At 48.3% G+C, this 23,822-nt stretch overlaps 1 protein-coding gene across 3 annotated transcripts in view; it reads left to right on the forward strand.

Annotated features, from left to right (window-relative positions):
• Positions 1-23,822, forward strand: part of LOC140395024 (anoctamin-8-like) — a 172,031-nt gene that overhangs the window by 32,017 nt on the left and 116,192 nt on the right. The window lies entirely within an intron of this gene.

Below are 23,822 nucleotides of genomic sequence, written 5' to 3' on the forward strand. Positions count from 1 at the left end.
GAATCCCACTACCTCATCCCATCACCTAACCTACACATCTTTGGACTGTGGGAGGAAACCCATGTAGACACGGGAAGAACATGCGATCCCAACACAGTCATCCAAGGACAGAATTTAACTCGAGTCCCTGGTGCTGTGAGGCAGTAGTGCTAGCCACTGTGCCACCATGCTGTACAGTACTGTACCACATCATACCACACTAGACTGCACTGTATTGTACTGTACCACACTGTACTGCACAGTATCGCACTGCTGTACCACACTGGACTGCACTGTGTTATACTGTATCGCACTACTGTACCACACTGTACTACACTGTATCGCACTGCTGTACACACTGTACTGCACTGTATCATACTGCTCTACACACTGTACTGCACTGTATTGTACTGTATCGCACTGCTGTACACACTGTACTGCACTGTATTGTACTGAATTGCACTGCTGTACCACACTACTGCACTGTATTGTACTGTATCGCACTGCAGTACATACTGTACTGCACTGTATCGCACTGCTTTATACACTGTACTGCACTGTATTGTACTGTATCGCACTGCTGTACTGTACTGTATTGTACTGAAAAGCACTGCTGTACCGCACTGTACTGCACTGTATTGTACTGAAACGCACTGCTGTACGCACTGTATTGTACTGAATCGCACTGCTGTACCGCACTGTACTGCACTGTATTGTACTGAATCGCACTGCTGTACCGCACTGTACTGCACTGTATTGTACTGAATCGCACTGCTGTATACACTGTACTGCACTGTATTGTACTGAATCGCACTGCTGTACCACACTGTACTGCACTGTATCGCACTGCTTTATACACTGTACTGCACTGTATTGTACTGAAATGCACTGCTTTACCACACTGTACTGCACTGTATTGTACAGATTCGCACTGCTGTACCACACTGTACTGCACTGTATTGTACTGTTTTGCACTACTGTACCACACTACTGCACTGTATCGCACTGCTGTACCACACTACTGCACTGTATCGCACTGCTGTACACACTGTACTACACTGTATTGTACTGTATCGCACTGCTGTACACACTGTACTGCACTGTATTGTACTGTATCGCACTGCTTTATACATTGTACTGCACTGTATTATACTGTATCGCACTGCTGTACCACACTGTACTGCACTGTATTGTACTGAATTGCACCGCTGTACCACACTACTGCACTGTATTGTACTGAATTGCACCGCTGTACCACACTGTACTGCACTGTATTGTACTGTATTGCACTGCTTTATACACTGTACTGCACTGTATTGTACTGTATTGCACTGCTTTATATACTGTACTGCACTGTATTGTACTGAATTGCACTGCTGTACCACACTGTACTGCACTGTATCGCACTGCTTTATACACTGTACTGCACTGTATTGTACTGAATTGCACTGCTGTACCACACTGTACTGCACTGCAGTACACACTGTACTGCACTGTATTGTACTGTATTGCACTGCTGTACACACTGTACTGCACTGCTGTACACACTGTACTGCACTGTATTGTACTGAATTGCACTGCTGTACCACACTGTACTGCACTGTATTGTACTGAATTGCACTGCTGTACACACTGTACTGCACTGTATTGTACTGAATTGCACTCCTGTACCGCACTGTACTGCACTGTATTGTACTGAATTGCACTCCTGTACCACACTATACTGCACTGTATCGCACTGCTTTATACACTGTACTGCACTGTATTGTACTGAATTGCACTGCTGTACCACACCGTACTGCACTGCAGTACACACTGTACTGCACTGTATTGTACTGTATTGCACTGCTGTACACACTGTACTGCACTGCTGTACACACTGTACTGCACTGTATTGTACTGAATTGCACTGCTGTACCACACTGTACTGCACTGTATTGTACTGAATTGCACTGCTGTACCACACTGTACTGCACTGTATTGTACTGAATCGCACTGCTGTACCACACTATACTGCACTGTATTGCACTGCTTTATACACTGTACTGCACTGTATTGTACTGAATTGCACTGCTGTACCACACTGTACTGCACTGTATTGTACTGAATTGCACTCCTGTACCACACTATACTGCACTGTATCGCACTGCTTTATACACTGTACTGCACTGTATTGTACTGAATTGCACTGCTGTACCACACTGTACTGCACTGCAGTACACACTGTACTGCACTGTATTGTACTGTATTGCACTGCTGTACACACTGTACTGCACTGCTGTACACACTGTACTGCACTGTATTGCACTGCTGTACACACTGTACTGCACTGTATCATACTGCTGTACACACTGTACTGCACTGTATTGTACTGAATTGCACCACTGTACCACACTACTGCACTGTATTGTACTGTATCGCACTGCTGTACCACATTGTACTGCACTGTATTGTACTGAATCGCACTGCTGTACCACACTACTGCACTGTATTGTACTGTATCGCACTGCTGTACCACATTGTACTGCACTGTATTGTACTGTATCGCACTGCTGTACCACACTGTACTGCACTGTATCGCACTGCTTTATACACTGTACTGCACTGTATTGTACTGAATCGCACTGCTGTACCACACTGTACTGCACTGTATTGTACTGAGTCGCACTGCTGTACCGCACTGTACTGCACTGTATTGTACTGTATCGCACTGCTGTACCACACTGTACTGCACTGTATTGTACTGAGTCGCACTGCTGTACCGCACTGTACTGCACCGTATTGTACTGTATCGCACTGCTGTACACACTGTACTGCACTGTATTGTACTGAATTGCACTGCTGTACCGCACTGTACTGCACTGTATTGTACTGAATCGCACTGCTGTATACACTGTACTGCACTGTATTGTACTGAATTGCACTGCTGTACCGCACTGTACTGCACTGTTTTGTACTTAATCGCATTGCTGTACCGCACTGTACTGCACTGTATTGTACTGTATTGCACTGCTGTACCACACTACTGCACTGTATCGCACTGCTGTATCGCACTGCTGTACACACTGTACTGCACTGTACTGCACTGTATTGCACTGCTGTACACACTGTACTGCACTGTATCATACTGCTCTACACACTGTACTGCACTGTATTGTACTGAATTGCACCACTGTACCACACTACTGCACTGTATTGTACTGTATTGCACTGCTTTATACACTATACTGTATTGTACTGAATTGCACTGCTGTACCACACTAAAGTGCACTGTATCGCACTGCTTTATACACTGTACTGCACTGTATTGTACTGAATTGCACTGCTGTACCACACTATGCTGCACTGTATTGTACTGAATTGCACTGCTGTACCACACTAAAGTGCACTGTATCGCACTGCTTTATACACTGTACTGCACTGTATTGTACTGAATTGCACTGCTGTACCACACTGTACTGCACTGTATTGTACTGTATCGCACTGCTGTACACACTACTGCACTGTATTGCACTGCTGTACACACTGTACTGCATTGTATTGCACTGCTGTACACACTGTACTGTACTGTATCGCACTGCTGTACTGCACTGTTTTGTACTGAATCGCACTGCTGTACACACTGTACTGCACTGTTTTGTACCAAATCACACTGCTGTACCACACTGTACTGCACTGTATTGTACTGTATCGCACTGCTGTACCACACTACTGCACTGTATCACACTGCTGTACACACTGTACTGCACTGTTTTGTACCAAATCACACTGCTGTACCACACTGTACTGCACTGTATTGCACTGTATCGCACTGCTGTACCACACTACTGCACTGTATCGCACTGCTGTACACACTGTACTGCACTGTATTGTACTGTATCGCACTGCTGTACCACATTGTACTGCACTGTATTGTACTGAATCGCACTGCTGTACCACACTACTGCACTGTATTGTACTGTATCGCACTGCTGTACCACATTGTACTGCACTGTATTGTACTGTATCGCACTGCTGTACCACACTGTACTGCACTGTATCGCACTGCTTTATACACTGTACTGCACTGTATTGTACTGTATCGCACTGCTGTACCACACTGTACTGCACTGTATTGTACTGAGTTGCACTGCTGTACCACACTGCACTGTATTGTACTGAATTGCACTGCTGTACCACACTGCACTGTATTGTACTGTATCGCACTGCTGTACACACTGTACTGCACTGTATTGTACTGAGTCGCACTGCTGTACCGCACTGTACTGCACTGTATTGTACTGTATCGCACTGCTGTACCACACTGTACTGCACTGTATTGTACTGAGTCGCACTGCTGTACCGCACTGTACTGCACCGTATTGTACTGTATCGCACTGCTGTACACACTGTACTGCACTGTATTGTACTGAATTGCACTGCTGTACCGCACTGTACTGCACTGTATTGTACTGAATCGCACTGCTGTATACACTGTACTGCACTGTATTGTACTGAATTGCACTGCTGTACCGCACTGTACTGCACTGTTTTGTACTTAATCGCATTGCTGTACCGCACTGTATTGTACTGTATTGCACTGCTGTACCACACTACTGCACTGTATCGCACTGCTGTATCGCACTGCTGTACACACTGTACTGCACTGTACTGCACTGTATTGCACTGCTGTACACACTGTACTGCACTGTATCATACTGCTCTACACACTGTACTGCACTGTATTGTACTGAATTGCACCACTGTACCACACTACTGCACTGTATTGTACTGTATTGCACTGCTTTATACACTATACTGTATTGTACTGAATTGCACTGCTGTACCACACTAAAGTGCACTGTATCGCACTGCTTTATACACTGTACTGCACTGTATTGTACTGAATTGCACTGCTGTACCACACTATGCTGCACTGTATTGTACTGAATTGCACTGCTGTACCACACTAAAGTGCACTGTATCGCACTGCTTTATACACTGTACTGCACTGTATTGTACTGAATTGCACTGCTGTACCACACTGTACTGCACTGTATTGTACTGTATCGCACTGCTGTACACACTACTGCACTGTATTGCACTGCTGTACACACTGTACTGCATTGTATTGCACTGCTGTACACACTGTACTGTACTGTATCGCACTGCTGGACTGCACTCTTTTGTACTGAATCGCACTGCTGTACACACTGTACTGCACTGTTTTGTACCAAATCACACTGCTGTACCACACTGTACTGCACTGTATTGTACTGTATCGCACTGCTGTACCACACTACTGCACTGTATCACACTGCTGTACACACTGTACTGCACTGTTTTGTACCAAATCACACTGCTGTACCACACTGTACTGCACTGTATTGCACTGTATCGCACTGCTGTACCACACTACTGCACTGTATCGCACTGCTGTACACACTGTACTGCACTGTATTGTACTGTATCGCACTGCTGTACACACTGTACTGCACTGTATTGTACTGTATCGCACTGCTGTACACACTGTACTGCACTGTATTGTACTGTATCGCACTGCTGTATACACTGTACTGCACTGTATTGTACTGTATCGCACTGCTGTACACACTGTACTGCACTGTATTGTACTGTATTGCACTGCTGTATACACTGTACTGCACTGTATTGTACTGTATCGCACTGCTGTACCACACTGTACTGCACTGTATTGTACTGAGTTGCACTGCTGTACCACACTGCACTGTATTGTACTGAATTGCACTGCTGTACCACACTGCACTGTATTGTACTGTATCGCACTGCTGTACACACTGTACTGCACTGTATTGTACTGAATCGCACTGCTGTACCACACAATACTGCACTGTATTCTACTGAATTGCACTGCTGTACCACACTATACTGCACTGTATCGCACTGCTTTATACACTGTATTGTACTGAATTGCACTGCTGTACCACACTGTACTGCACTGTATCGCACTGCAGTACACACTGTACTGCACTGTACTGTATCGCAATGCTGTACACACTACTGCACTGTATAATACTGCTGTACACACTGTACTGCACTGTATTGCACTGCGGTACACACTGTACTGCACTGTATCATACTGCTGTACACACTGTGCTGCACTGTATTGTACTGAATTGCACCACTGTACCACACTACTGCACTGTTTTGTACTGTATCGCACAGCTGTTCCACACTGTACTGCACTGTATCGCACTGCTTTATACACTGTACCGCACTGTACTGCACTGTATTGTACTGAATCGCACTGCTGTACCGCACTGTACTGCACTGTATTGAATTGAATCGCACTGCTGTACCGCACTGTACTGCACTGTATTGAACTGAATCGCACTGCTGTATACACTGTACTGCACTGTATTGCACTGCTGTACACACTGTACTGCACTGTATTGAACTGAATCGCACTGCTGTACACACTGTACTGCACTGTTTTGTACTGAATCGCACTGCTGTATACACTGTACTGCACTGTTTTGTACTGTATCGCACTGCTGTACCACACTGTACTGCACTGTATTGAACTGAATCGCACTGCTGTACCGCACTGCACTGCACTGTATTGTACTGAATCGCACTGCTGTATACACTGTACTGCACTGTATTGCACTGCTGTACACACTGTACTGCACTGTATTGTACTGAATCGCACTGCTGTACACACTGTACTGCACTATTGTACTGAATCGCACTGCTGTATACACTGTACGTCACTGTATTGCACTGCTGTACACACTGTACTGCACTGTATTGAACTGAATCGCACTGCTGTACCACACTGTACTGCACTGTTTTGTACTGTATCGCACTGCTGTACCACACTGTACTGCACTGTATTGAACTGAATCGCACTGCTGTATACACTGTACTGCACTGTATTGCACTGCTGTACACACTGTACTGCACTGTATTGTACTGAATCGCACTGCTGTACCACACTGTACCGCACTGTATCGCACTGCTGTACACACTGTACTACACTATTGTACTGTATCGCACTACTGTACCACACTGCACTGCACTGAATTGTACTGTATCGCACTGCTGTACCACACTGTACCGCACTGTATCGCACTGCTGTACACACTGTACTGCACTGTATTGTACTGAATCGCACTGCTGTACACACTGTACTACACTATTGTACTGCATCGCACTGCTGTACACACTGTACTGCACTGTTTTGTACTGAATCGCACTGGTGTACCACACTGTACTGCACTGTATCGCACTGCTGTACACACTGTACTGCACTGTACTGTACTGAATCGCACTGCTGTACCACACTGTACTGCACTGTATTGTACTGAATCGCACTGCTGTACAACACTGTACTGCACTGTATACACACTGCTTTATACACTGTACTGCACTGTATTGTACAGAATTGCATTGCTGTACCACACTGTACTGCACTGTATCACACTGCATCGCACTGCTGTACCAAACTGTACTGCACTGTATTGTACAGAATTGCACTGCTGTACACACTGTACTGCACTGTATTGTACTGAATTGCACTGCTGTACCACACTACTGCACTGTATTGTACTGAATCGCACTGCTGTACTGCACTGTATCGCACTGCTTTAGACACTGTACTGCACTGTATTGCACTTTATCGCACTGCTTTATTCACTACTGCACTGTATTGTACTGAATCGCACTGCTGTACCGCACCGTACTGCACTGTATCGCACTGCTTTAGACACTGTACTGCACTGTATTGCACTTTATCGCACTGCTTTATTCACTACTGCACTGTATTGTACTGAATCGCACTGCTGTACCACACTGTACTGCACTGTATCGCACTGCTTTAGACACTGTACTGCACTGTATTGCACTTTATCGCACTGCTTTATTCACTACTGCACTGTATTGTACTGAATTGCACTGCTGTACCGCACTGTACTGCACTGTTTTGTACTGAATCGCACTGCTGTACAACACTGTACTGCACTGTTTTGTACTGTATCGCACTGCTGTACCACACTGTACTGCACTGTATCGCACTGCTTTATACACTGTACTGCACTGTATTGTACAGAATTGCATTGCTGTACCACACTGTACTGCACTGTATCACACTGCTGTACACACTGTACTGCTCAGTATTGTACTGAATTGCACTGCTGTACCACACTACTGCACTGTATCACACTGCATCGCACTGCTGTACCAAACTGTACTGCACTGTATTGTACAGAATTGCACTGCTGTACACACTGTACTGCTCTGTATTGTACTGAATTGCACTGCTGTACCACACTACTGCACTGTATTGTACTGAATTGCACTGCTGTACCGCACTGTACTGCACTGTATTGTACTGTATCACACTGCTTTATTCACTACTGCACTGTATTGTACTGAATTGCACTGCTGTACCGCACTGTACTGCACTGTATTGTACTGTATCGCACTGCTGTACACACTGTACTGCACTGTATTGTACTGAATCGCACTGCTGTATACACTGTATTGCACTGTTTTGTACTGAATCGCACTGCTGTACACACTGTACTGCACTGTATTGTACTGAATCGCACTGCTGTACACACTACTGCACTGTATTGTACTGAATCGCACTGCTGTACCACACTGTACTGCACTGTATTGTACTGAATCGCACTGCTGTACCACACTGTACTGCACTGTATTGTACTGTATCGCACTGCTGTATACACTGTACTGCACTGTATTGTACTGAATCGCACTGCTGTACCACACTGTACTGCACTGTATTGTACTGAATCGCACTGCTGTACCACACTGTACTGCACTGTATTGTACTGAATCGCACTGCTGTACCACACTGTACTGCACTGTATTGTACTGAATCGGACTGCTGTACCACACTGTACTGCACTGTATTGTACTGAATCGCACTGCAGTACCACACTGTATTGTACTGAATCGCACTGCTGTATACACTGTACTGCACTGTATTGTACTGAATTGCACTGCTGTACCACACTGTACTGCACTGTATCGCACTGCTATGCCACACTGTACTGCACTGTATTGTACTGTATCGCACTGCTGTACACACTGTACTGCACTGTTTTGTACTGTATCGCACTGCTGTACACACTGTACTGCACTGTTTTGTACTGTATCGCACTGCTGTACCACACTGTACCGCACTGTATTGTACTGAATCGCACTGCTGTATACACTGTACTGCACTGTATGGTACTGAACTGTACCACAATGTCCCGCACTCTAATGCACTGTATTGTTCTGTATCACACTACTGTACCACACTGTACTGTACTGTATCGCACTGCTGTACCACACTACTGCACTGTATTGTACTGAATCGCACTGCTGTACTGCACTGCACTGTATCACACAGCTTTAGACACTGTACTGCACTGTTGTATACACTGTACTGCACTGTATTGTACTGAATCGCACTGCTGTACCACATGTACTGCACTGTATCGCACTGCAGTACACACTGTACTGCACTGTATTGTACTGTATCGCACTGCTGTACACACTGGACTGCACTGTATCGCACTGCTGTGCACACTGTATTGTACTGAATTGCACCGCTGTACCACACTACTGCACTGTATTGTACTGAATCGCACTGCTGTACACACTGTACTGCTCTGTATTGTACTGAATTGCACTGCTGTACCACACTACTGCACTGTATTGTACTGAATCGCACTGCTGAATAGCACTCTACCACACAGTACCACACTACTGTGTCGTACTGTACCGCACTCTACCACACAGTACCACACTACTGTGTCGTACTGTATTGTACCACACTCTACTGCATTGTACCACACTACTATGTTCTGCCGTACTGTATCGCACTGTACTGCGTCGTATTGTGCTGTACCACACTTTACAGCACCGTGCCATACTGTACCACACTATTGTGTATTGTGCCCTACAGCGTACTGTACTGAATCAAACCTTACTGCATTTTAAAGTGCTGTTGTAAGCAGGGTGTGTAATGATGTACTGTGCCTGAGGATCGCAGGTCAGTAGTAAATAATAAAATATACAAAAACAGAATGCAAGGTTAAACATTTCTTTTTTTATTGAAATCAACAATTTGGTTTTAGATGTGAGCTTATCTATTGCCCGTCCCTAATTACCCTTCGGCAGGTGATAGTGAGGCTCCTACAACTGAGTGGCTTTCCAGGCCGTTTCTGAGGGCAGTTAAGAATCAGCCACCTTGCAGTGGGTCTGGAGTCACATGTAGGCCAGACCAGGAAAGGGCGGCAGATTTCCTTCCCTAAAGGACACAGATGGGCTTTTACGACAATCAGTAACTTTGTGATCATTATTAATGAGACTAACATTTAATTCCACCGGCTGCCAGGGTGGGATTTAAACACAGCTGCAGAGTGTTCGTCCAGGGGCCTGAGTTACTGGTGCAGTAAACCTCACAATGATGCTGCTGTCCCCATCTGACAGATTGTTAGAATCGTGGAGGAGTGCAATCGGTTTCCACTCGTGAGGAGACCAAGGCAACGTGAATAGAAGATTGTCAACGATCATTCCAAAAAAGAATTTCAGAGGAATTTCTTTACAGAGCGAGGTCTACTAGCCGCGTTTTGCCCGAAAAGCAGCGCGGCGCAATGTGACTGGTAGATGCCGGGATATCCCTCTTACGGGATCTACCCGGCTCGCCATGCCTCACGAGATCTAACGCGATCCCACGAGATGTTGCAATGTGCGGGACCACATTTGTCAAATCTGCATATTCGAGTGAGACAGCTAGTCTCTCTAATATATGCTCTCTCACGATCTACCCAAGGCGTGGGATCTAACCCTCTTGACTTGGAGATCTTAAATGAGCGCTGTGCAGTGCTGACCTCCACAGATAGCACTCCTGTGGGTCTTCCAGGAGATCGGAGGCCCCCAGGTACTTACCCTCTGGGCAGGGTGGCACAGTGGAACATTGGCAGTGCCCCTGTCAAATGACAGTGCCACCTGGACAGTGCCTGGAAGGCATCTAGGTGACACTGCTGGTGCCGCACTGGCACCTTGGCACTGCCAGCCTGTCATCCTGCCACTGGGTGCCAGCCTGGCACCTTGGCAGTGCCACCAGGTGGCACTACCAGTTGGCAGGGGCAAGGCTGAGATGCCAGGCTGGCATTTTTTTCCATGCTGCGGATTGGGCTCGGGGATGCCGGGTGCAGGGGGGGAGAAATGGGGCAAAGTGCAGCCTCGGCCCTGCGTTCCCCACTGAGGTCCTCAATCTACCCGAATGGCTGTTCGATAGCGTGGTGTTCCTTGGCGCTCCGAGCGCCAGGAAACACCCAACTAATTGCCCTACGGGACTCTGTTGCCGCTCAGGCACACGTGAAAATACAGAACTTGCTGCCTCGAGGAGTATTTGAAGCCGAGAGAGAGCATTGGTGGATTTAAATGAGAGTTGATGCAGAACATGGTGGGGTTTGGGAGTAGAGGTATCAATGGGGTGGGGGAGATGTTGGAAACAGGGCAGGAGGAGGTTGCTGTGGAGGAGAATTATAGAATGATACAAAAGAACATAAGGGATTTACCCACCACCCCACCGTGTGTTTTTCGGTAGCGGACGAGGCCCGCCCGTGGGGTCTACTGACCCCGCCGTGGTCAATGGGATTTCCCAGGGACAGTGCCCCTCATCGCCGGGAATCCCATGCTCCGGTGTGGGATCTGAATTTCCCAGCCGGTAAAACCCGCCCAAGAACAAGGAACAGGAGTGGGCTATTCAGCCCCTCGAGCCTGCGCCGCCATTCAATACGATCATGACTGATCGCATCTCGGCCTCATCTCCACCGTCCTGCCCGCTCCCCATAACCCTTCATCTCGCTGCTAATTGAAAACCTAACTATCTCCTCCTTAAATTTGTTTAGTGTGTCATTTAGTCCACTGCACTCTGGGGTAGAGAATTCCACAGATTCAAAGTTCATTGAGTGTGGTCAGTCCTCCTCATTTCTGTTTTAAATTTGCCGCCCCTTAGTCTCTCGTTCTAGAATGTCCAACACGGGGAAACATTCGCTCCATGTCGACCCTGTCAATCTCCTTGAGCATCTTGTTACCTCTATTACATCTCCCCTCATTCGTCTAAACTCCAGTGAGTGTGGACCTAAACTGCTCTTCATTTTTCTTAAAAATTTAGAGTACCCAATTATCTTTTTCCAATTAAGGGACAATTTAGCGAGGCTAACCTAACCTGCACATCTTTGGGTTGTGGGGGCGAAACCCACGCGGACACGTGGGGAAAATGTGCAAACTCCACACGGACAGTGACCCAGGGCCGGGATCGAACCTGGGACCTCGGCCCGGTGAGACAGCTGTGCTAACCACCGCACCACCGTGCTGCCCCTCAATCTCTCTTCATAAGACAGCTTAGAGGGTGAGACCATTCCATCCATCATGCCCGCACAAGAACAATCCCACTCGTCCCACTCCTCTGTTGCTTTCTCCTTCTTTAAAGCATTTATCCGATTCCCTGTTACCATTGAACCAGTCGGTCAGAATGATTCGTTTTGGCGCTGTCAATTCTGTAAAATCTTGCATCACAGCAATCGTAGGTTTGTAATGCACAAAACTGTCTACAATCACAGGAGCTGGGGAACTGGAGCTGAGAGTCAATGCCCGGTGGGTTAGTAAGAAGGTTTTTTTGTAAATTGACTCCGTGAGCAGTTGTTCAGCCGATGTCAGGGTTGATTCCGCAGCCATCTCGGTGACAGTTTACACCCCCCTGGCACTGTCTCAAACTGGATTTGAGTATGGGGAATGCAGACCTCAGTAGCAAGCAGAGGTTAAATTTGCTAAGGAGAGAAGGTTAAGGCCGAACTTCGTTTTCGACAAGCTTACAGTCCAACTGCATTTATATAGCACCCCAGGGTGGCCAATCCACTTAGCCTGCACATCTTTGGGTTGCGGTGGCGAAACCCACGCAAACACGGGGAGAACGTGCAAGCTCCACACGGACAGTGACCCAGAGCCGGGATCGAACCTGGGACCTCGGCACCGTGAGGCTGCAGTGCTACCCTCTGCGCCACCCTTTTACATAGCACCCTTAACTCAGCTTAAACCTCCCAAAGTGTTTCACAGGCGTGTAACTGGGTGAAAAATTGACACTGATTCACACAAGGAGATAATATGCCACAGGAACAAAGGAGCAGGAGTAGGCCATTCAGCCCATCGAGCCTGTTGCCCCATACCGTACCATCATGGCTGATCATCCACTTCAATGCACTATCCCCATGTCATTGGGATTTGGAAACTGTCAATCTCTCCTTAATTATTTACAACTATATTCACGACGGGATGATGAGGGAGTGTGTACTGTGTACTATGTGAAGATGAAGTGTGAAGTTTCGGTTGGGGAGATGGATAGTTACAAGATAGCGAGGAAGGATCTAAAGAGAGAGCTAAGACGAGCAAGGAGGGGACATGAGAAGTATTTGGCAGGAAGGATCAAGGAAAACCCAAAAGCTTTCTATAGGTATGTCAGGAATAAGCGAATGACTAGGGAAAGAGTAGGACCAGTCAAGGACAGGGATGGGAAATTGTGTGTGGAATCTGAAGAGATAGGCGAGATACTAAATGAATATTTTTCGTCAGTATTCACTCAGGAAAAAGATAATGTTGTGGAGGAGAATGCTGAGCCCCAGGCTAATAGAATAGATGGCATTGAGGTACGTAGGGAAGAGGTGTTGGCAATTCTGGACAGGCTGAAAATAGATAAGTCCCCGGGACCTGATGGGATTTATCCTAGGATTCTATGGGAGGCCAGGGAAGAGATTGCTGGACCTTTGGCTTTGATTTTTATGTCATCATTGGCTACAGGAATAGTGCCAGAGGACTGGAGGACAGCAAATGTGGTCCCTTTGTTCAAAAAGGGGAGCAGAGACAACCCCGGCAACTATAGGCCGGTGAGCCTCACGTCTGTAGTGGGTAAAGTCTTGGAGGGGATTATAAGAGACAAGATTTGTAATCATCTAGATAGGAATAATATGATCAGGGATAGTCAGCATGGCTTTGTGAAGGGTAGGTCATGCCTCACAAACCTTATTGAGTTCTTTGAGAAGGTGACTGAACAGGTAGACGAGGGTAGAGCAGTTGATGTGGTGTATATGGATTTCAGCAAAGCGTTTGATAAGGTTCCCCACGGTAGGCTATTGCAAAAAATACGGAGGCTGGGGATTGAGGGTGATTTAGAGATGTGTATCAGAAATTGGCTAGCTGAAAGAAGACAGAGGGTGGTGGTTGATGGGAAATGTTCAGAATGGAGTTCAGTCACAAGTGGAGTACCACAAGGATCTGTTCTGGGGCCGTTGCTGTTTGTCATTTTTATCAATGACCTAGAGGAAGGCGCAGAAGGGTGGGTGAGTAAATTTGCAGACGATACTAAAGTCGGTGGTGTTGTCGATAGTGTGGAAGGATGTAGCAGATTACAGAGGGATATAGATAAGCTGCAGAGCTGGGCCGAGAGGTGGCAAATGGAGTTTAATGTAGAGAAGTGTGAGGTGATTCACTTTGGAAGGAATAACAGGAATGCGGAATATTTGGCTAATGGTAAAGTTCTTGAAAGTGTGGATGAGCAGAGGGATCTAGGTGTCCATGTACATAGATCCCTGAAAGTTGCCACCCAGGTTGATAGGGTTGTGAAGAAGGCCTATGGAGTGTTGGCCTTTATTGGTAGAGGGATTGAGTTCCGGAGTCGGGAGGTCATGTTGCAGCTGTACAGAACTCTGGTACGGCCGCATTTGGAGTATTGCGTACAGTTCTGGTCACCGCATTATAGGAAGGACGTGGAGGCTTTGGAGCGGGTGCAGAGGAGATTTACCAGGATGTTGCCTGGTATGGAGGGAAAATCTTATGAGGAAAGGCTGATGGACTTGAGGTTGTTTTCGTTGGAGAGAAGAAGGTTAAGAGGAGACTTAATAGAGGCATACAAAATGATCAGGGGGTTGGATAGGGTGGACAGTGAGAGCCTTCTCCCGCGGATGGATATGGCTGGCACGAGGGGACATAACTTTAAACTGAGGGGTAATAGATATAGGACAGAGGTCAGAGGTAGGTTCTTTACGCAAAGAGTAGTGAGGCCGTGGAATGCCCTACCTGCTACAGTGGTGAACTCGCCAACATTGAGGGCATTTAAAAGTTTATTGGATAAACATATGGATGATAATGGCATAGTGTAGGTTGGATGGCTTTTGTTTCGGTGCAACATTGTGGGCCGAAGGGCCTGTACTGCGCTGTATTGTTCTATGTTCTATGTTCTATGTTGCTGATGCTACTGAGATAAATAATAAAGGAAGTTGTGCGGAGGCCACAGGAGACTGCAAATGAAGTGAGTGGGCAAAGATTCGGCCAATAGCCGTGCAATATGGGAAAATGTGAGCGTATCAACTTTGATAGGAAGAATAGAAAAGTGAAATATTTGTACGGAAAGAGACCTGCAGGTAAAGCAAGCAATTAGGCAGGCAAATGGAATGTTGGTCTTTACGATAAAGGGGACTGGAGTATAAAAGTAGGGAAGCCGTGCGACGACTGGGGAAATCTAGAACTAGGTGCACCATCTAACAATAAGGCGTCTCCCATTTAAGATGGAGATGAAGAGGAATTTCTTATCTCAAAGGGGCATTAAACTGGAATTTTCGTCCCCCGAGAGCAGTGGGGGGGGGGGCTAGGTCACCGAATATATTCGAGGCTGAGTTAGACAGATTTTTGACCGACGAGGGGGTAAAGGATTATGGGGACAGAGAGGAAGGATATATTAAGAGGAAGGATATATATAACGGTTAAGGCCACAATCATATCACCCATGGTCTTACTGAATGATGGGGCACGCCCAACGGCCTACTCCTGAACCTATTTCCCCCATTCTTATGATCATTGCAGGTTTGGGGTTATGCTGGGCATGGCCAGTCTTGGACTCGGGTTGGGATTAGGATTGGGGTTAGGAGGTGAGTTAGGATGAGGAGTTTGTTCAGCTGTCAGGTTAGTGTTCGATCCATTCAGTCCCTCCATGAGGGTAACAGCGAAAACCTCCAACAGGATAGTAAACTGGAAATATCATGACCTTTGTAGAAATAAGGTGCAGACCAGGACTCCTATAATTAGGGTCAAGGGACTGTAAGGAGGCCTGTACCGTGTCCCACATCTTTGTGAAATAAATTGTGACTGAATATTGGGGAACATTCCTCACCGTAATAACTCCTCTTTACTACCCATTCCTATCGAAAATGTTTCTTTTCACCCTCTTAATAAAAACCAAACCATGGGCGAGATTCTCCGACCCCCCGCCGGGTTGGAGAATCGCCGGGGGCTGCCGTGAATCCCGCCCCGCCGGTTGCCGAATTCTCCGGCACCGGATATTCGGCGGGGGCGGGAATCGCGCCACGCCGGTTGGCGGCCCCCCCCCCCCCCCGCGATTCTCCGGCTCGGATGGGCCAAAGTTCCGCCACTAAAATGCCTGTCCCGCCGCCGTGGATTAAACCACCTACCTTACCGGCGGGACAAGGCGGCGCGGGCGGGCTCCAGGGTCCTGGGGGGGGGGGGGGGGGGGGGGCGCGGGACGATCTGGCCCCGGGGGCTGCCCCCACGGTGGCCTGGCCCGCGATCGAGGCCCACCGATCCGCGGGCGGGCCTGTGCTGTGGGGGCACTCTTTCCCTTTCGCCTTCGCCACGGTCTCCACCATGGCGGAGGCGGACGAGACACCCTCCACTGCGCACGCGCGGGAATGCCGTCAGCGGCCGCTAACGCTCCCGCGCATGCGGCGCCCGGAGATGTAATTTCCGCGCCTGCTGGCGGGCCACCAAAGGCCTTTTCCGCCAACTGGCGGGGCGGAAATACGTCCGGCACGGGCCTAGCCCCTTAAGTTGGGGCTCGGCTCCCCAAGATGCGGAGCATTCCGCACCTTTGGGACGGCGCGATGCCCGACTGATCTGCGCCATTTTGGGCGCCAGTCGGCGGACATCGCGCCGATACCGGAGAATTTCGCCCCATGTTCCGTACAAAGAACTATAGCTAACACTGGTTCACAAGCCACTCTACAGACAGTTGTACTCTGATCATACCCACAGTAGCAGGCCAGAGGCCTTTGAAGGTTCAAGCAGCATGCCTAAATCCTGTCTCATGATACATGCAGTTTAGGTACAGAACTAAGGATTAACAAATTTCTAAACTTCACAAACTTCCTAAGATTAAAAAACATGAAGGAGAAATGCCTCTAGACGATGGAAATGCTGTTCTTAGTTTGAATGTAATGGCCAGGGTTGAGTTGTCACCGCAAATTAACACAATTGCGTTTAATTCCCTTTGGGAAGGTTAGGGAGAAATGTCATTCACCAGCTCACTCCTGCATACTTCTTGGCAGGAAGACATAAACGCCTATTTGGGATGGAATCTCAGCAAGGACGTCAGAGGTAACAAAAAACAAAAATACAAGCTGTTTCATCCATTGAAACCCAACCTCCCATGTAAGGCCATCCATTCAGCAGCCCTAACCCTCCCATCACAGAAAGTTCTTTCCAATATCTGTTTGGATCTATTTCAATTCAACCCCCTTTGTGGTAGCGTCCCCTTTAAGAGGGGGGGGAGACGGGTTCCCAGAGGGGCAGGTGACCCAATCAACCAATGGGGCCGAAGCGCGCGAACCCTGGGGGTGGAGGGTGGGTTCCCCAGTTAATTAGGAGTTTGGAGTTTTGGAACATGGTAAGGTAAAGTCGCCAGAGTCCCAGATGACCAGAGGCTGCTTTCCCCCTTTGAGGGGAAGAGCTGACTGGTGGTGGTTTAACCCGAGGGACACCACATCTCAGGGTGAGGGGCAAGGTTGAAAAGGTGGGGCCTTCATGAATAACCTCAGCTGGTACAGGAATTGAACCCACGCTGCTGGCCTCGCTCTGCATCACAAACCAGGGGCGAAATTCTCCCGAAACGGCGCGATGTCCGCCGACTGGCGCCCAAAACGGCGCCAATCAGACGGGCATCGCGCCGCCCCAAAGGTGCGGAATGCTCCGCATCTTTGGGGGCCGAGCCCCAACATTGAGGGGCTAGGCCGAAGCCGGAGGAATTTCCGCCCCGCCAGCTGGCGGAAACGGCCTTTGTTGCCCCGCCAACCGGCGCGGCCCGATTCCCGCCCCCGCCGAATATCCGGTACCGGAGACTTCGGCAACCGATGGGGGTGGGATTCACGGCAGCCCCCGGCGATTCTCCGACCCGGCGGGGGGTCGGATAATGACGCCCCAGCCGTCTCGCCACCTGAGCTAAACCGGCATCTTTTATCTCACTCTCTGTACATAGTTTCTTATTTTAGCAAACTGTTCATTCGTTAATCGACCTGGTGGTCGCCTATCTGTTAGGATGCTATGCCCACCTTGGTGCTTTTCTGACTGAATGTAAAGTAATATGATTTTGACCCCAACTGTTCAATGATTTAGATTCTTTGACAATATTAAAAGTTGTGAAGAGCGAGTTTTTGGTTCTTTGCTTTCAAGCAATGGGAAAAAGGCCAAAGAGGAGTGGTCGCTTTGTCCCCATTTCTGGCGACATTATCCAGTTTCACAAGAAAATGGTCAGTCGGCAAAATTAACAGTCACCCAATTCCCCACTCCGACCTCCCAAGTCTCTGCTGCTGCCTCAACTCAACTGCTGCTGAAATCCTCGTTCAAGTCCTTGTTAACTCCAGACTTGACCATTCCAACACTCCCCTGGCCGGACACCCAAATTTGCACCCTCTGTAAACTCCAGCTCATCCTAATCTGCTGGCTGAATCCTATCTCACACTGGCTCCCAGTCCAACAATTCCTCCATTTTAAAATTCAAAGCCTTATTTTTGAGACCCTCCATGGTCTTCTCCCTTCCTATCTCTGTAACCTCCTTCAGCCCGACAACCATCTGAGGGCCCAGCACTCCGCCAATTCTGACGCCTTGGACATTCCTTACTTTCCTTGCGTCAATGGTGGCTGTACCTTCAGCTGCCTGGGCAGCTCTGAAGACCCCCCCAAAAAACCTCTGCGCCTCTCTGTCCTACTTGAAGAAGAGCCTTAAATCCCCACCTCTTCGATGCAGCTTTTGGTCACCTGTCCTAATATTTCCTTATGTGGCTCAAATGTTGCCTGATAATTGCTCACGTGAAGTGCCTTGGTATATTTTAATAATGTTAAAGGCGCTACATAGCTGCAAGTTGTTGTTTTGGGCACACCTGCTTTCCCTAATGGTTTATGTCTGACATGAGGAAGTGTCCTCTGGAAGATCGACGTGTGGAACCCAAACCCCCCAGCAAATGTCAGCACCTTCAGGAGAGGAGAAGAGGCAATCTGAGGAACACATCAAGGGACAATGAATGTTCCCTTGGTTATTGTCCTTTGGGCAGTTTAAAAAAAAAATTAGATTACCCAATTATTTTTTCCAATTAGGGAGCAATTTAGCATGGCCAAACCCTGCACATCTTTGGGTTGTAGGGGTGAAACCCACGCAGACACGGGGAGAATGTGCAAACTCCACACGGACAGTGACCCAGAGCCGGGATCGAACCTGGGACCTCAGCGCCGTGAGGCAGCTGTGCTAATCACTAGGCCACCGTGCTGCCATCCATTGGACAGTGTTGATGATCATCACTGTTCATGTTGTTTCCCAGTTCTTCAGCTGTTCTCAAATGCTAACTTGCTGCTGGTCAGGTGCCAGGAGGCTGTTAACACACAATAAGAGCCCTGGCTTTACACCCCAGGATAGTGGATTCGTTGTCTCCCAGTGACTCTTCATGCTCCTGATTCTGAGGTTGCATTTGGCTCCAAGGTTCCGGAGAAGCTTCTTTTTTTTTTCGTTCCCAGGATGTGGGGTTCGTTGGTTGGGCCAGCATTTATTGCCCATCCCAGAGGGCATTTAAGAGTCAACTATATTTCTGTGGATCTGGAGTCACGGGGAGAATGTGCAAACTCCACACGGACAGTGACCCAGAACCGGGATCGAACCCGGGACCTCGGCGCCGTAGGCAGCAGTGCTAACCCACTGAACATTGCAATGAAGTTACTGTGAAAATCCCCAAGTTGGCACACTCCGGCGCCTGTTCGGGTACACGGAGGGAGAATTCAGAATGTCCAATTCACCTGACAGCACGTCTTTCGGGACTTGTGGGAGGAAACCGGAGCACCCGGAGGAAACCCACGCAGACACGGGGAAAATGTGCAGACTCCGCACAGACAGTGACCCAGCCGGGAATCGAACCTGGAGCCCTGGCACTGTGATGCAACAGTGCTAACCTCTGTGCTACCATGCCGCATACCAATTTTAAAAAAATTGAATTCAAATTTCACTATCTACCATGGCAGGATTCAAACGCGGGTCCCGGGGGATTACTCTGGGTCTCTGGATTACTAGGCCAACAACAATACCAGGACACCACTGCCTCCCCAGATCTGGCAAACAACCTGGTTGATGTGAGGGGCCTTTTAGGGGAATAGAAACCGAGTGTAAAACAGCACGGCAACGTGATAATCTGTGGGTCAAGTGTGCTGTGTTCAGCATTGAAAGTTGTTGAAAATTAAACATGCCAGGATGTGGTGCAATTGGTGATGCAAAGTGCCACTATGGTGTACAATTACACTTGGGAATGTGAGATTGCACTGAGAGGGGCGGGAGGGGAATGAGATTGCAGTGGGGGTGAGATTGCGCTGCAAGTGAATTTGCATTAGAGGACGAGGCTGCCTTGGTGGGGGGCGGGTCTTGAGGATGCACTGGAGGATGATGTTGCATTGGGGTGAGTTTGCATTGAAGGATGAGGCTGCACCGGGGGTGAGGTTGCACTGGAGGATGAGGTTGCATTGGGGGGGTGAGGTTGAATTGATGGATGCGCTGCACTGAGGGTGAGATTGCACTGGAGGATGAGGTGCACTGGAGGATGAGGTTGCATTGGAGCATGAGGTTGCTTTGGGGGTGACGTTGCATTGGGCGTGAGGTGCACTGGGGTGGGTATGGTTACATTGGATGATGAGGTTGTATTGGGGATGAGGTTACCTTGGATGGTGAAGTTGCATTGGGGATGAGATTGCATTGGAGGATGAGATCGCATTGGAGGATACGGTTGCATTGGGGTGAGGTTGTATTAGAGGATGAGATTGCATTGGAGGATGAGATTACATTGGAGGATGAGGCTGCATTGGGGTGAGGTTGCACTGGGGTGGTAAGGTTACATTGGATAATGAGATTACATTGGGGGTGAGGTTGCACTGGGGTGGTAAGGTTACATTGGGGGTGAAGTTGCATTGGGTGTGAGATCTAGCAACTGAAGACTTGGCATCCATGAGGTGCTGTCAGTCAGCAGCAGCAGAATTGTACTTGGCCACAATCTGTAACCTCATGGTCCAGCATATCTCCCATTCTATTACTACAATCAAGCCAGGTATTCAATCCTGGTTCAATGAAGAGTGCAGGAGAGCATGCCCGGAGCAACATCAGGCATACTGAAAAAGGAGTGTCAGCCTGGTGAAGCTACGACACAGACTACCTCTGTGCCAAACAGCATAAGCAGCAAGTGATAGCCATAGGTAAGCAAACCCACAAACAACAGATCAGATCTATGCTCTGCAGTCCTGCCACATTCAGCCGTGAATGGTGGTGGACAATTAAACAACTTACTGGAGGAGAAGGCTTCACAAATATCACATTCTCAATGATGGAAGAGTCCAGCACATCTGTGTAAAAGACAAGGCTGGGGGGGGCAGGTGGAGCAGTGGTTAGCACTGGGACTGCGGTGCTGAGGACCCAGGTTAGAATCCCTGCCCTGGGTCACTGTCCGTGTGGAGTTTGCACATTCTCCCCGTGCCTGCGTGGGTTTCACCCCCACAACCCAAAGATGTGCAGGTTAGGTGGATTGGCCACTCTAAATTGCCCCTTAATTGGAAATAAAAATTGGGTACTCTAAATTTTAAAAAAAGGCAAGGCTGAAGCATTCGTAATAATCTTCAGCCAAAAGTGACGAATTGATGATCCATTTCGGTCTCCTCCGGAGGTCCCCAGCATCACAGATGTCAGTCTTCAGCCAATACGATTCACTCCACATGATACCAAGAAACAGCTAAAGGCACAGGATACTGCAAAGGCTGTGGGCCCTGACAATATTCCAGCAATAGTACTGAAGACTTGTGCTCCAGAACCTGCAGCACCCCCAGCCAAACTATTCCAGTTCAGCTATCAGCACTATGGAAAATTGCCTAGGTATGTTCTGTACATAAAAAGCAGGGCAAATTCAATCTGGCCAATTACTGCCCCATCAGTCTAATCTTGATCATCAGTAAAGTGACAGAGGGGGTCATTAACAGTGCTATCAAGTGGCACTTACTTAGCAATAACCTGCTCACTGCCACTCAGTTTGGGTTCCGCCAGGGTCATAGAATTTACAGTGCAGAAGGAGGCCATTCGGCCCATCGAGTCTGCACCAGCTCTTGGAAAGAGCACCCTACCCAAGGTCAACACTTCCACCCTATCCCCATAACCCAGTAACCCCACCCAACACTAAGGGCAATTTTGGACACTAAGGGCAATTTAGCAGGGCCAATCCACCTAACCACATCTTTGGACTGTGGGAGGAAACCGGAGCACCTGGAGGAAACCCACGGACACACGGGGAGGATCTGCAGACTCCGCACAGACAGTGACCCAAGCTGGAATCGAACCTGGGACCCTGGAGCTGTGAAGCAATTGTACTATCCACAATGCTACCGTGCTGTCACTCAGCTCCTGACCCCATTCCAGTCTTGGTTCAAACATGGACAAAAGAGCTGAACTCCAGAGGTGAGGTGAGAGTGACTGTCCTTGACATCAAGGCAGCATTTGACCGAGAATGGCATCAAGGAGCCCTAGCTAAACTGGGACCAATGGGAATCTGGGGGAAAACTCTCCGCTGGTTGGAGTCATACCTGGCACAAAGGAAGATGGTTCAGGTGGTTGGAGGTCAGTCATCTCAGTGCTGGGACATCACTGCAGGAGTTCCTCAGGGTAAGGTCCGAGAATCTTCAGCTGCTTCATCAATGACTTTCCTTCCAACATAAGGTCAGGAGTGGGGATGTTCGCTGATGACTGCACAATGTTCAGCACCATTCACGACTCCTCAGACACTGAAGCAGTCCACGTGCAAATGCGGCAACACCGGGACAATATCCAGGCTTGGGCTGACTAGTGGCAAGTTACATTCGCGCCACACGAGTGCCAGGCAATGACCATATCCAATAAGAAAGAATCAAACAATCACCCTTGATATTCAGTGGCATTGCCATTACTGAATCCCCCACCATCAACATCCTAGGGGTTATCATTCATCACAAACTGAACTGGACTAGCCATATAAATACTGTGGCTACAAGAGCAGGTAAGAGGCTAGGAATCCTGCGGTGAGTAACTCACCTCCTGACTCCTCAAGGCCTGTCCACCATCTACAAGGCACAAGTCAGGAGTGTGATGGAATACACCCCACTTGTCTGGATGAGGGCGGCTCCAACAACGCTCAAGAGGCTCAACACCAGTCAGGACAAAGCAGCCCACTTGCTTGGCACCCCTTCCACAAGCATTCACTCCCTCCACCCCTGACACACAGTAGCAACTGTGTGTACCGTCTTCAAGCTTCACTGCAGGAACTCACCAAGGCTCCTTAGACAGCACCTTCCAAATCCATGATTACTACCATCTAGAAGGACAAGGGCAGCAGATACATGGGAACCCCACCACCTGGAGGTTCCCCTCCAAGTCACACAGCACCCTGACTTGGAAATATATCGACCGTTCCTTTACTGTCACTGGGTCAGAATCCTGGGTCAAACTTCCTCCCTAATACCACAGTAGGTGTACCACACCA

This window comes from Scyliorhinus torazame, chromosome 18 (assembly GCF_047496885.1).
Source record: "Scyliorhinus torazame isolate Kashiwa2021f chromosome 18, sScyTor2.1, whole genome shotgun sequence".
Classification (NCBI taxonomy): domain Eukaryota; kingdom Metazoa; phylum Chordata; class Chondrichthyes; order Carcharhiniformes; family Scyliorhinidae; genus Scyliorhinus; species Scyliorhinus torazame.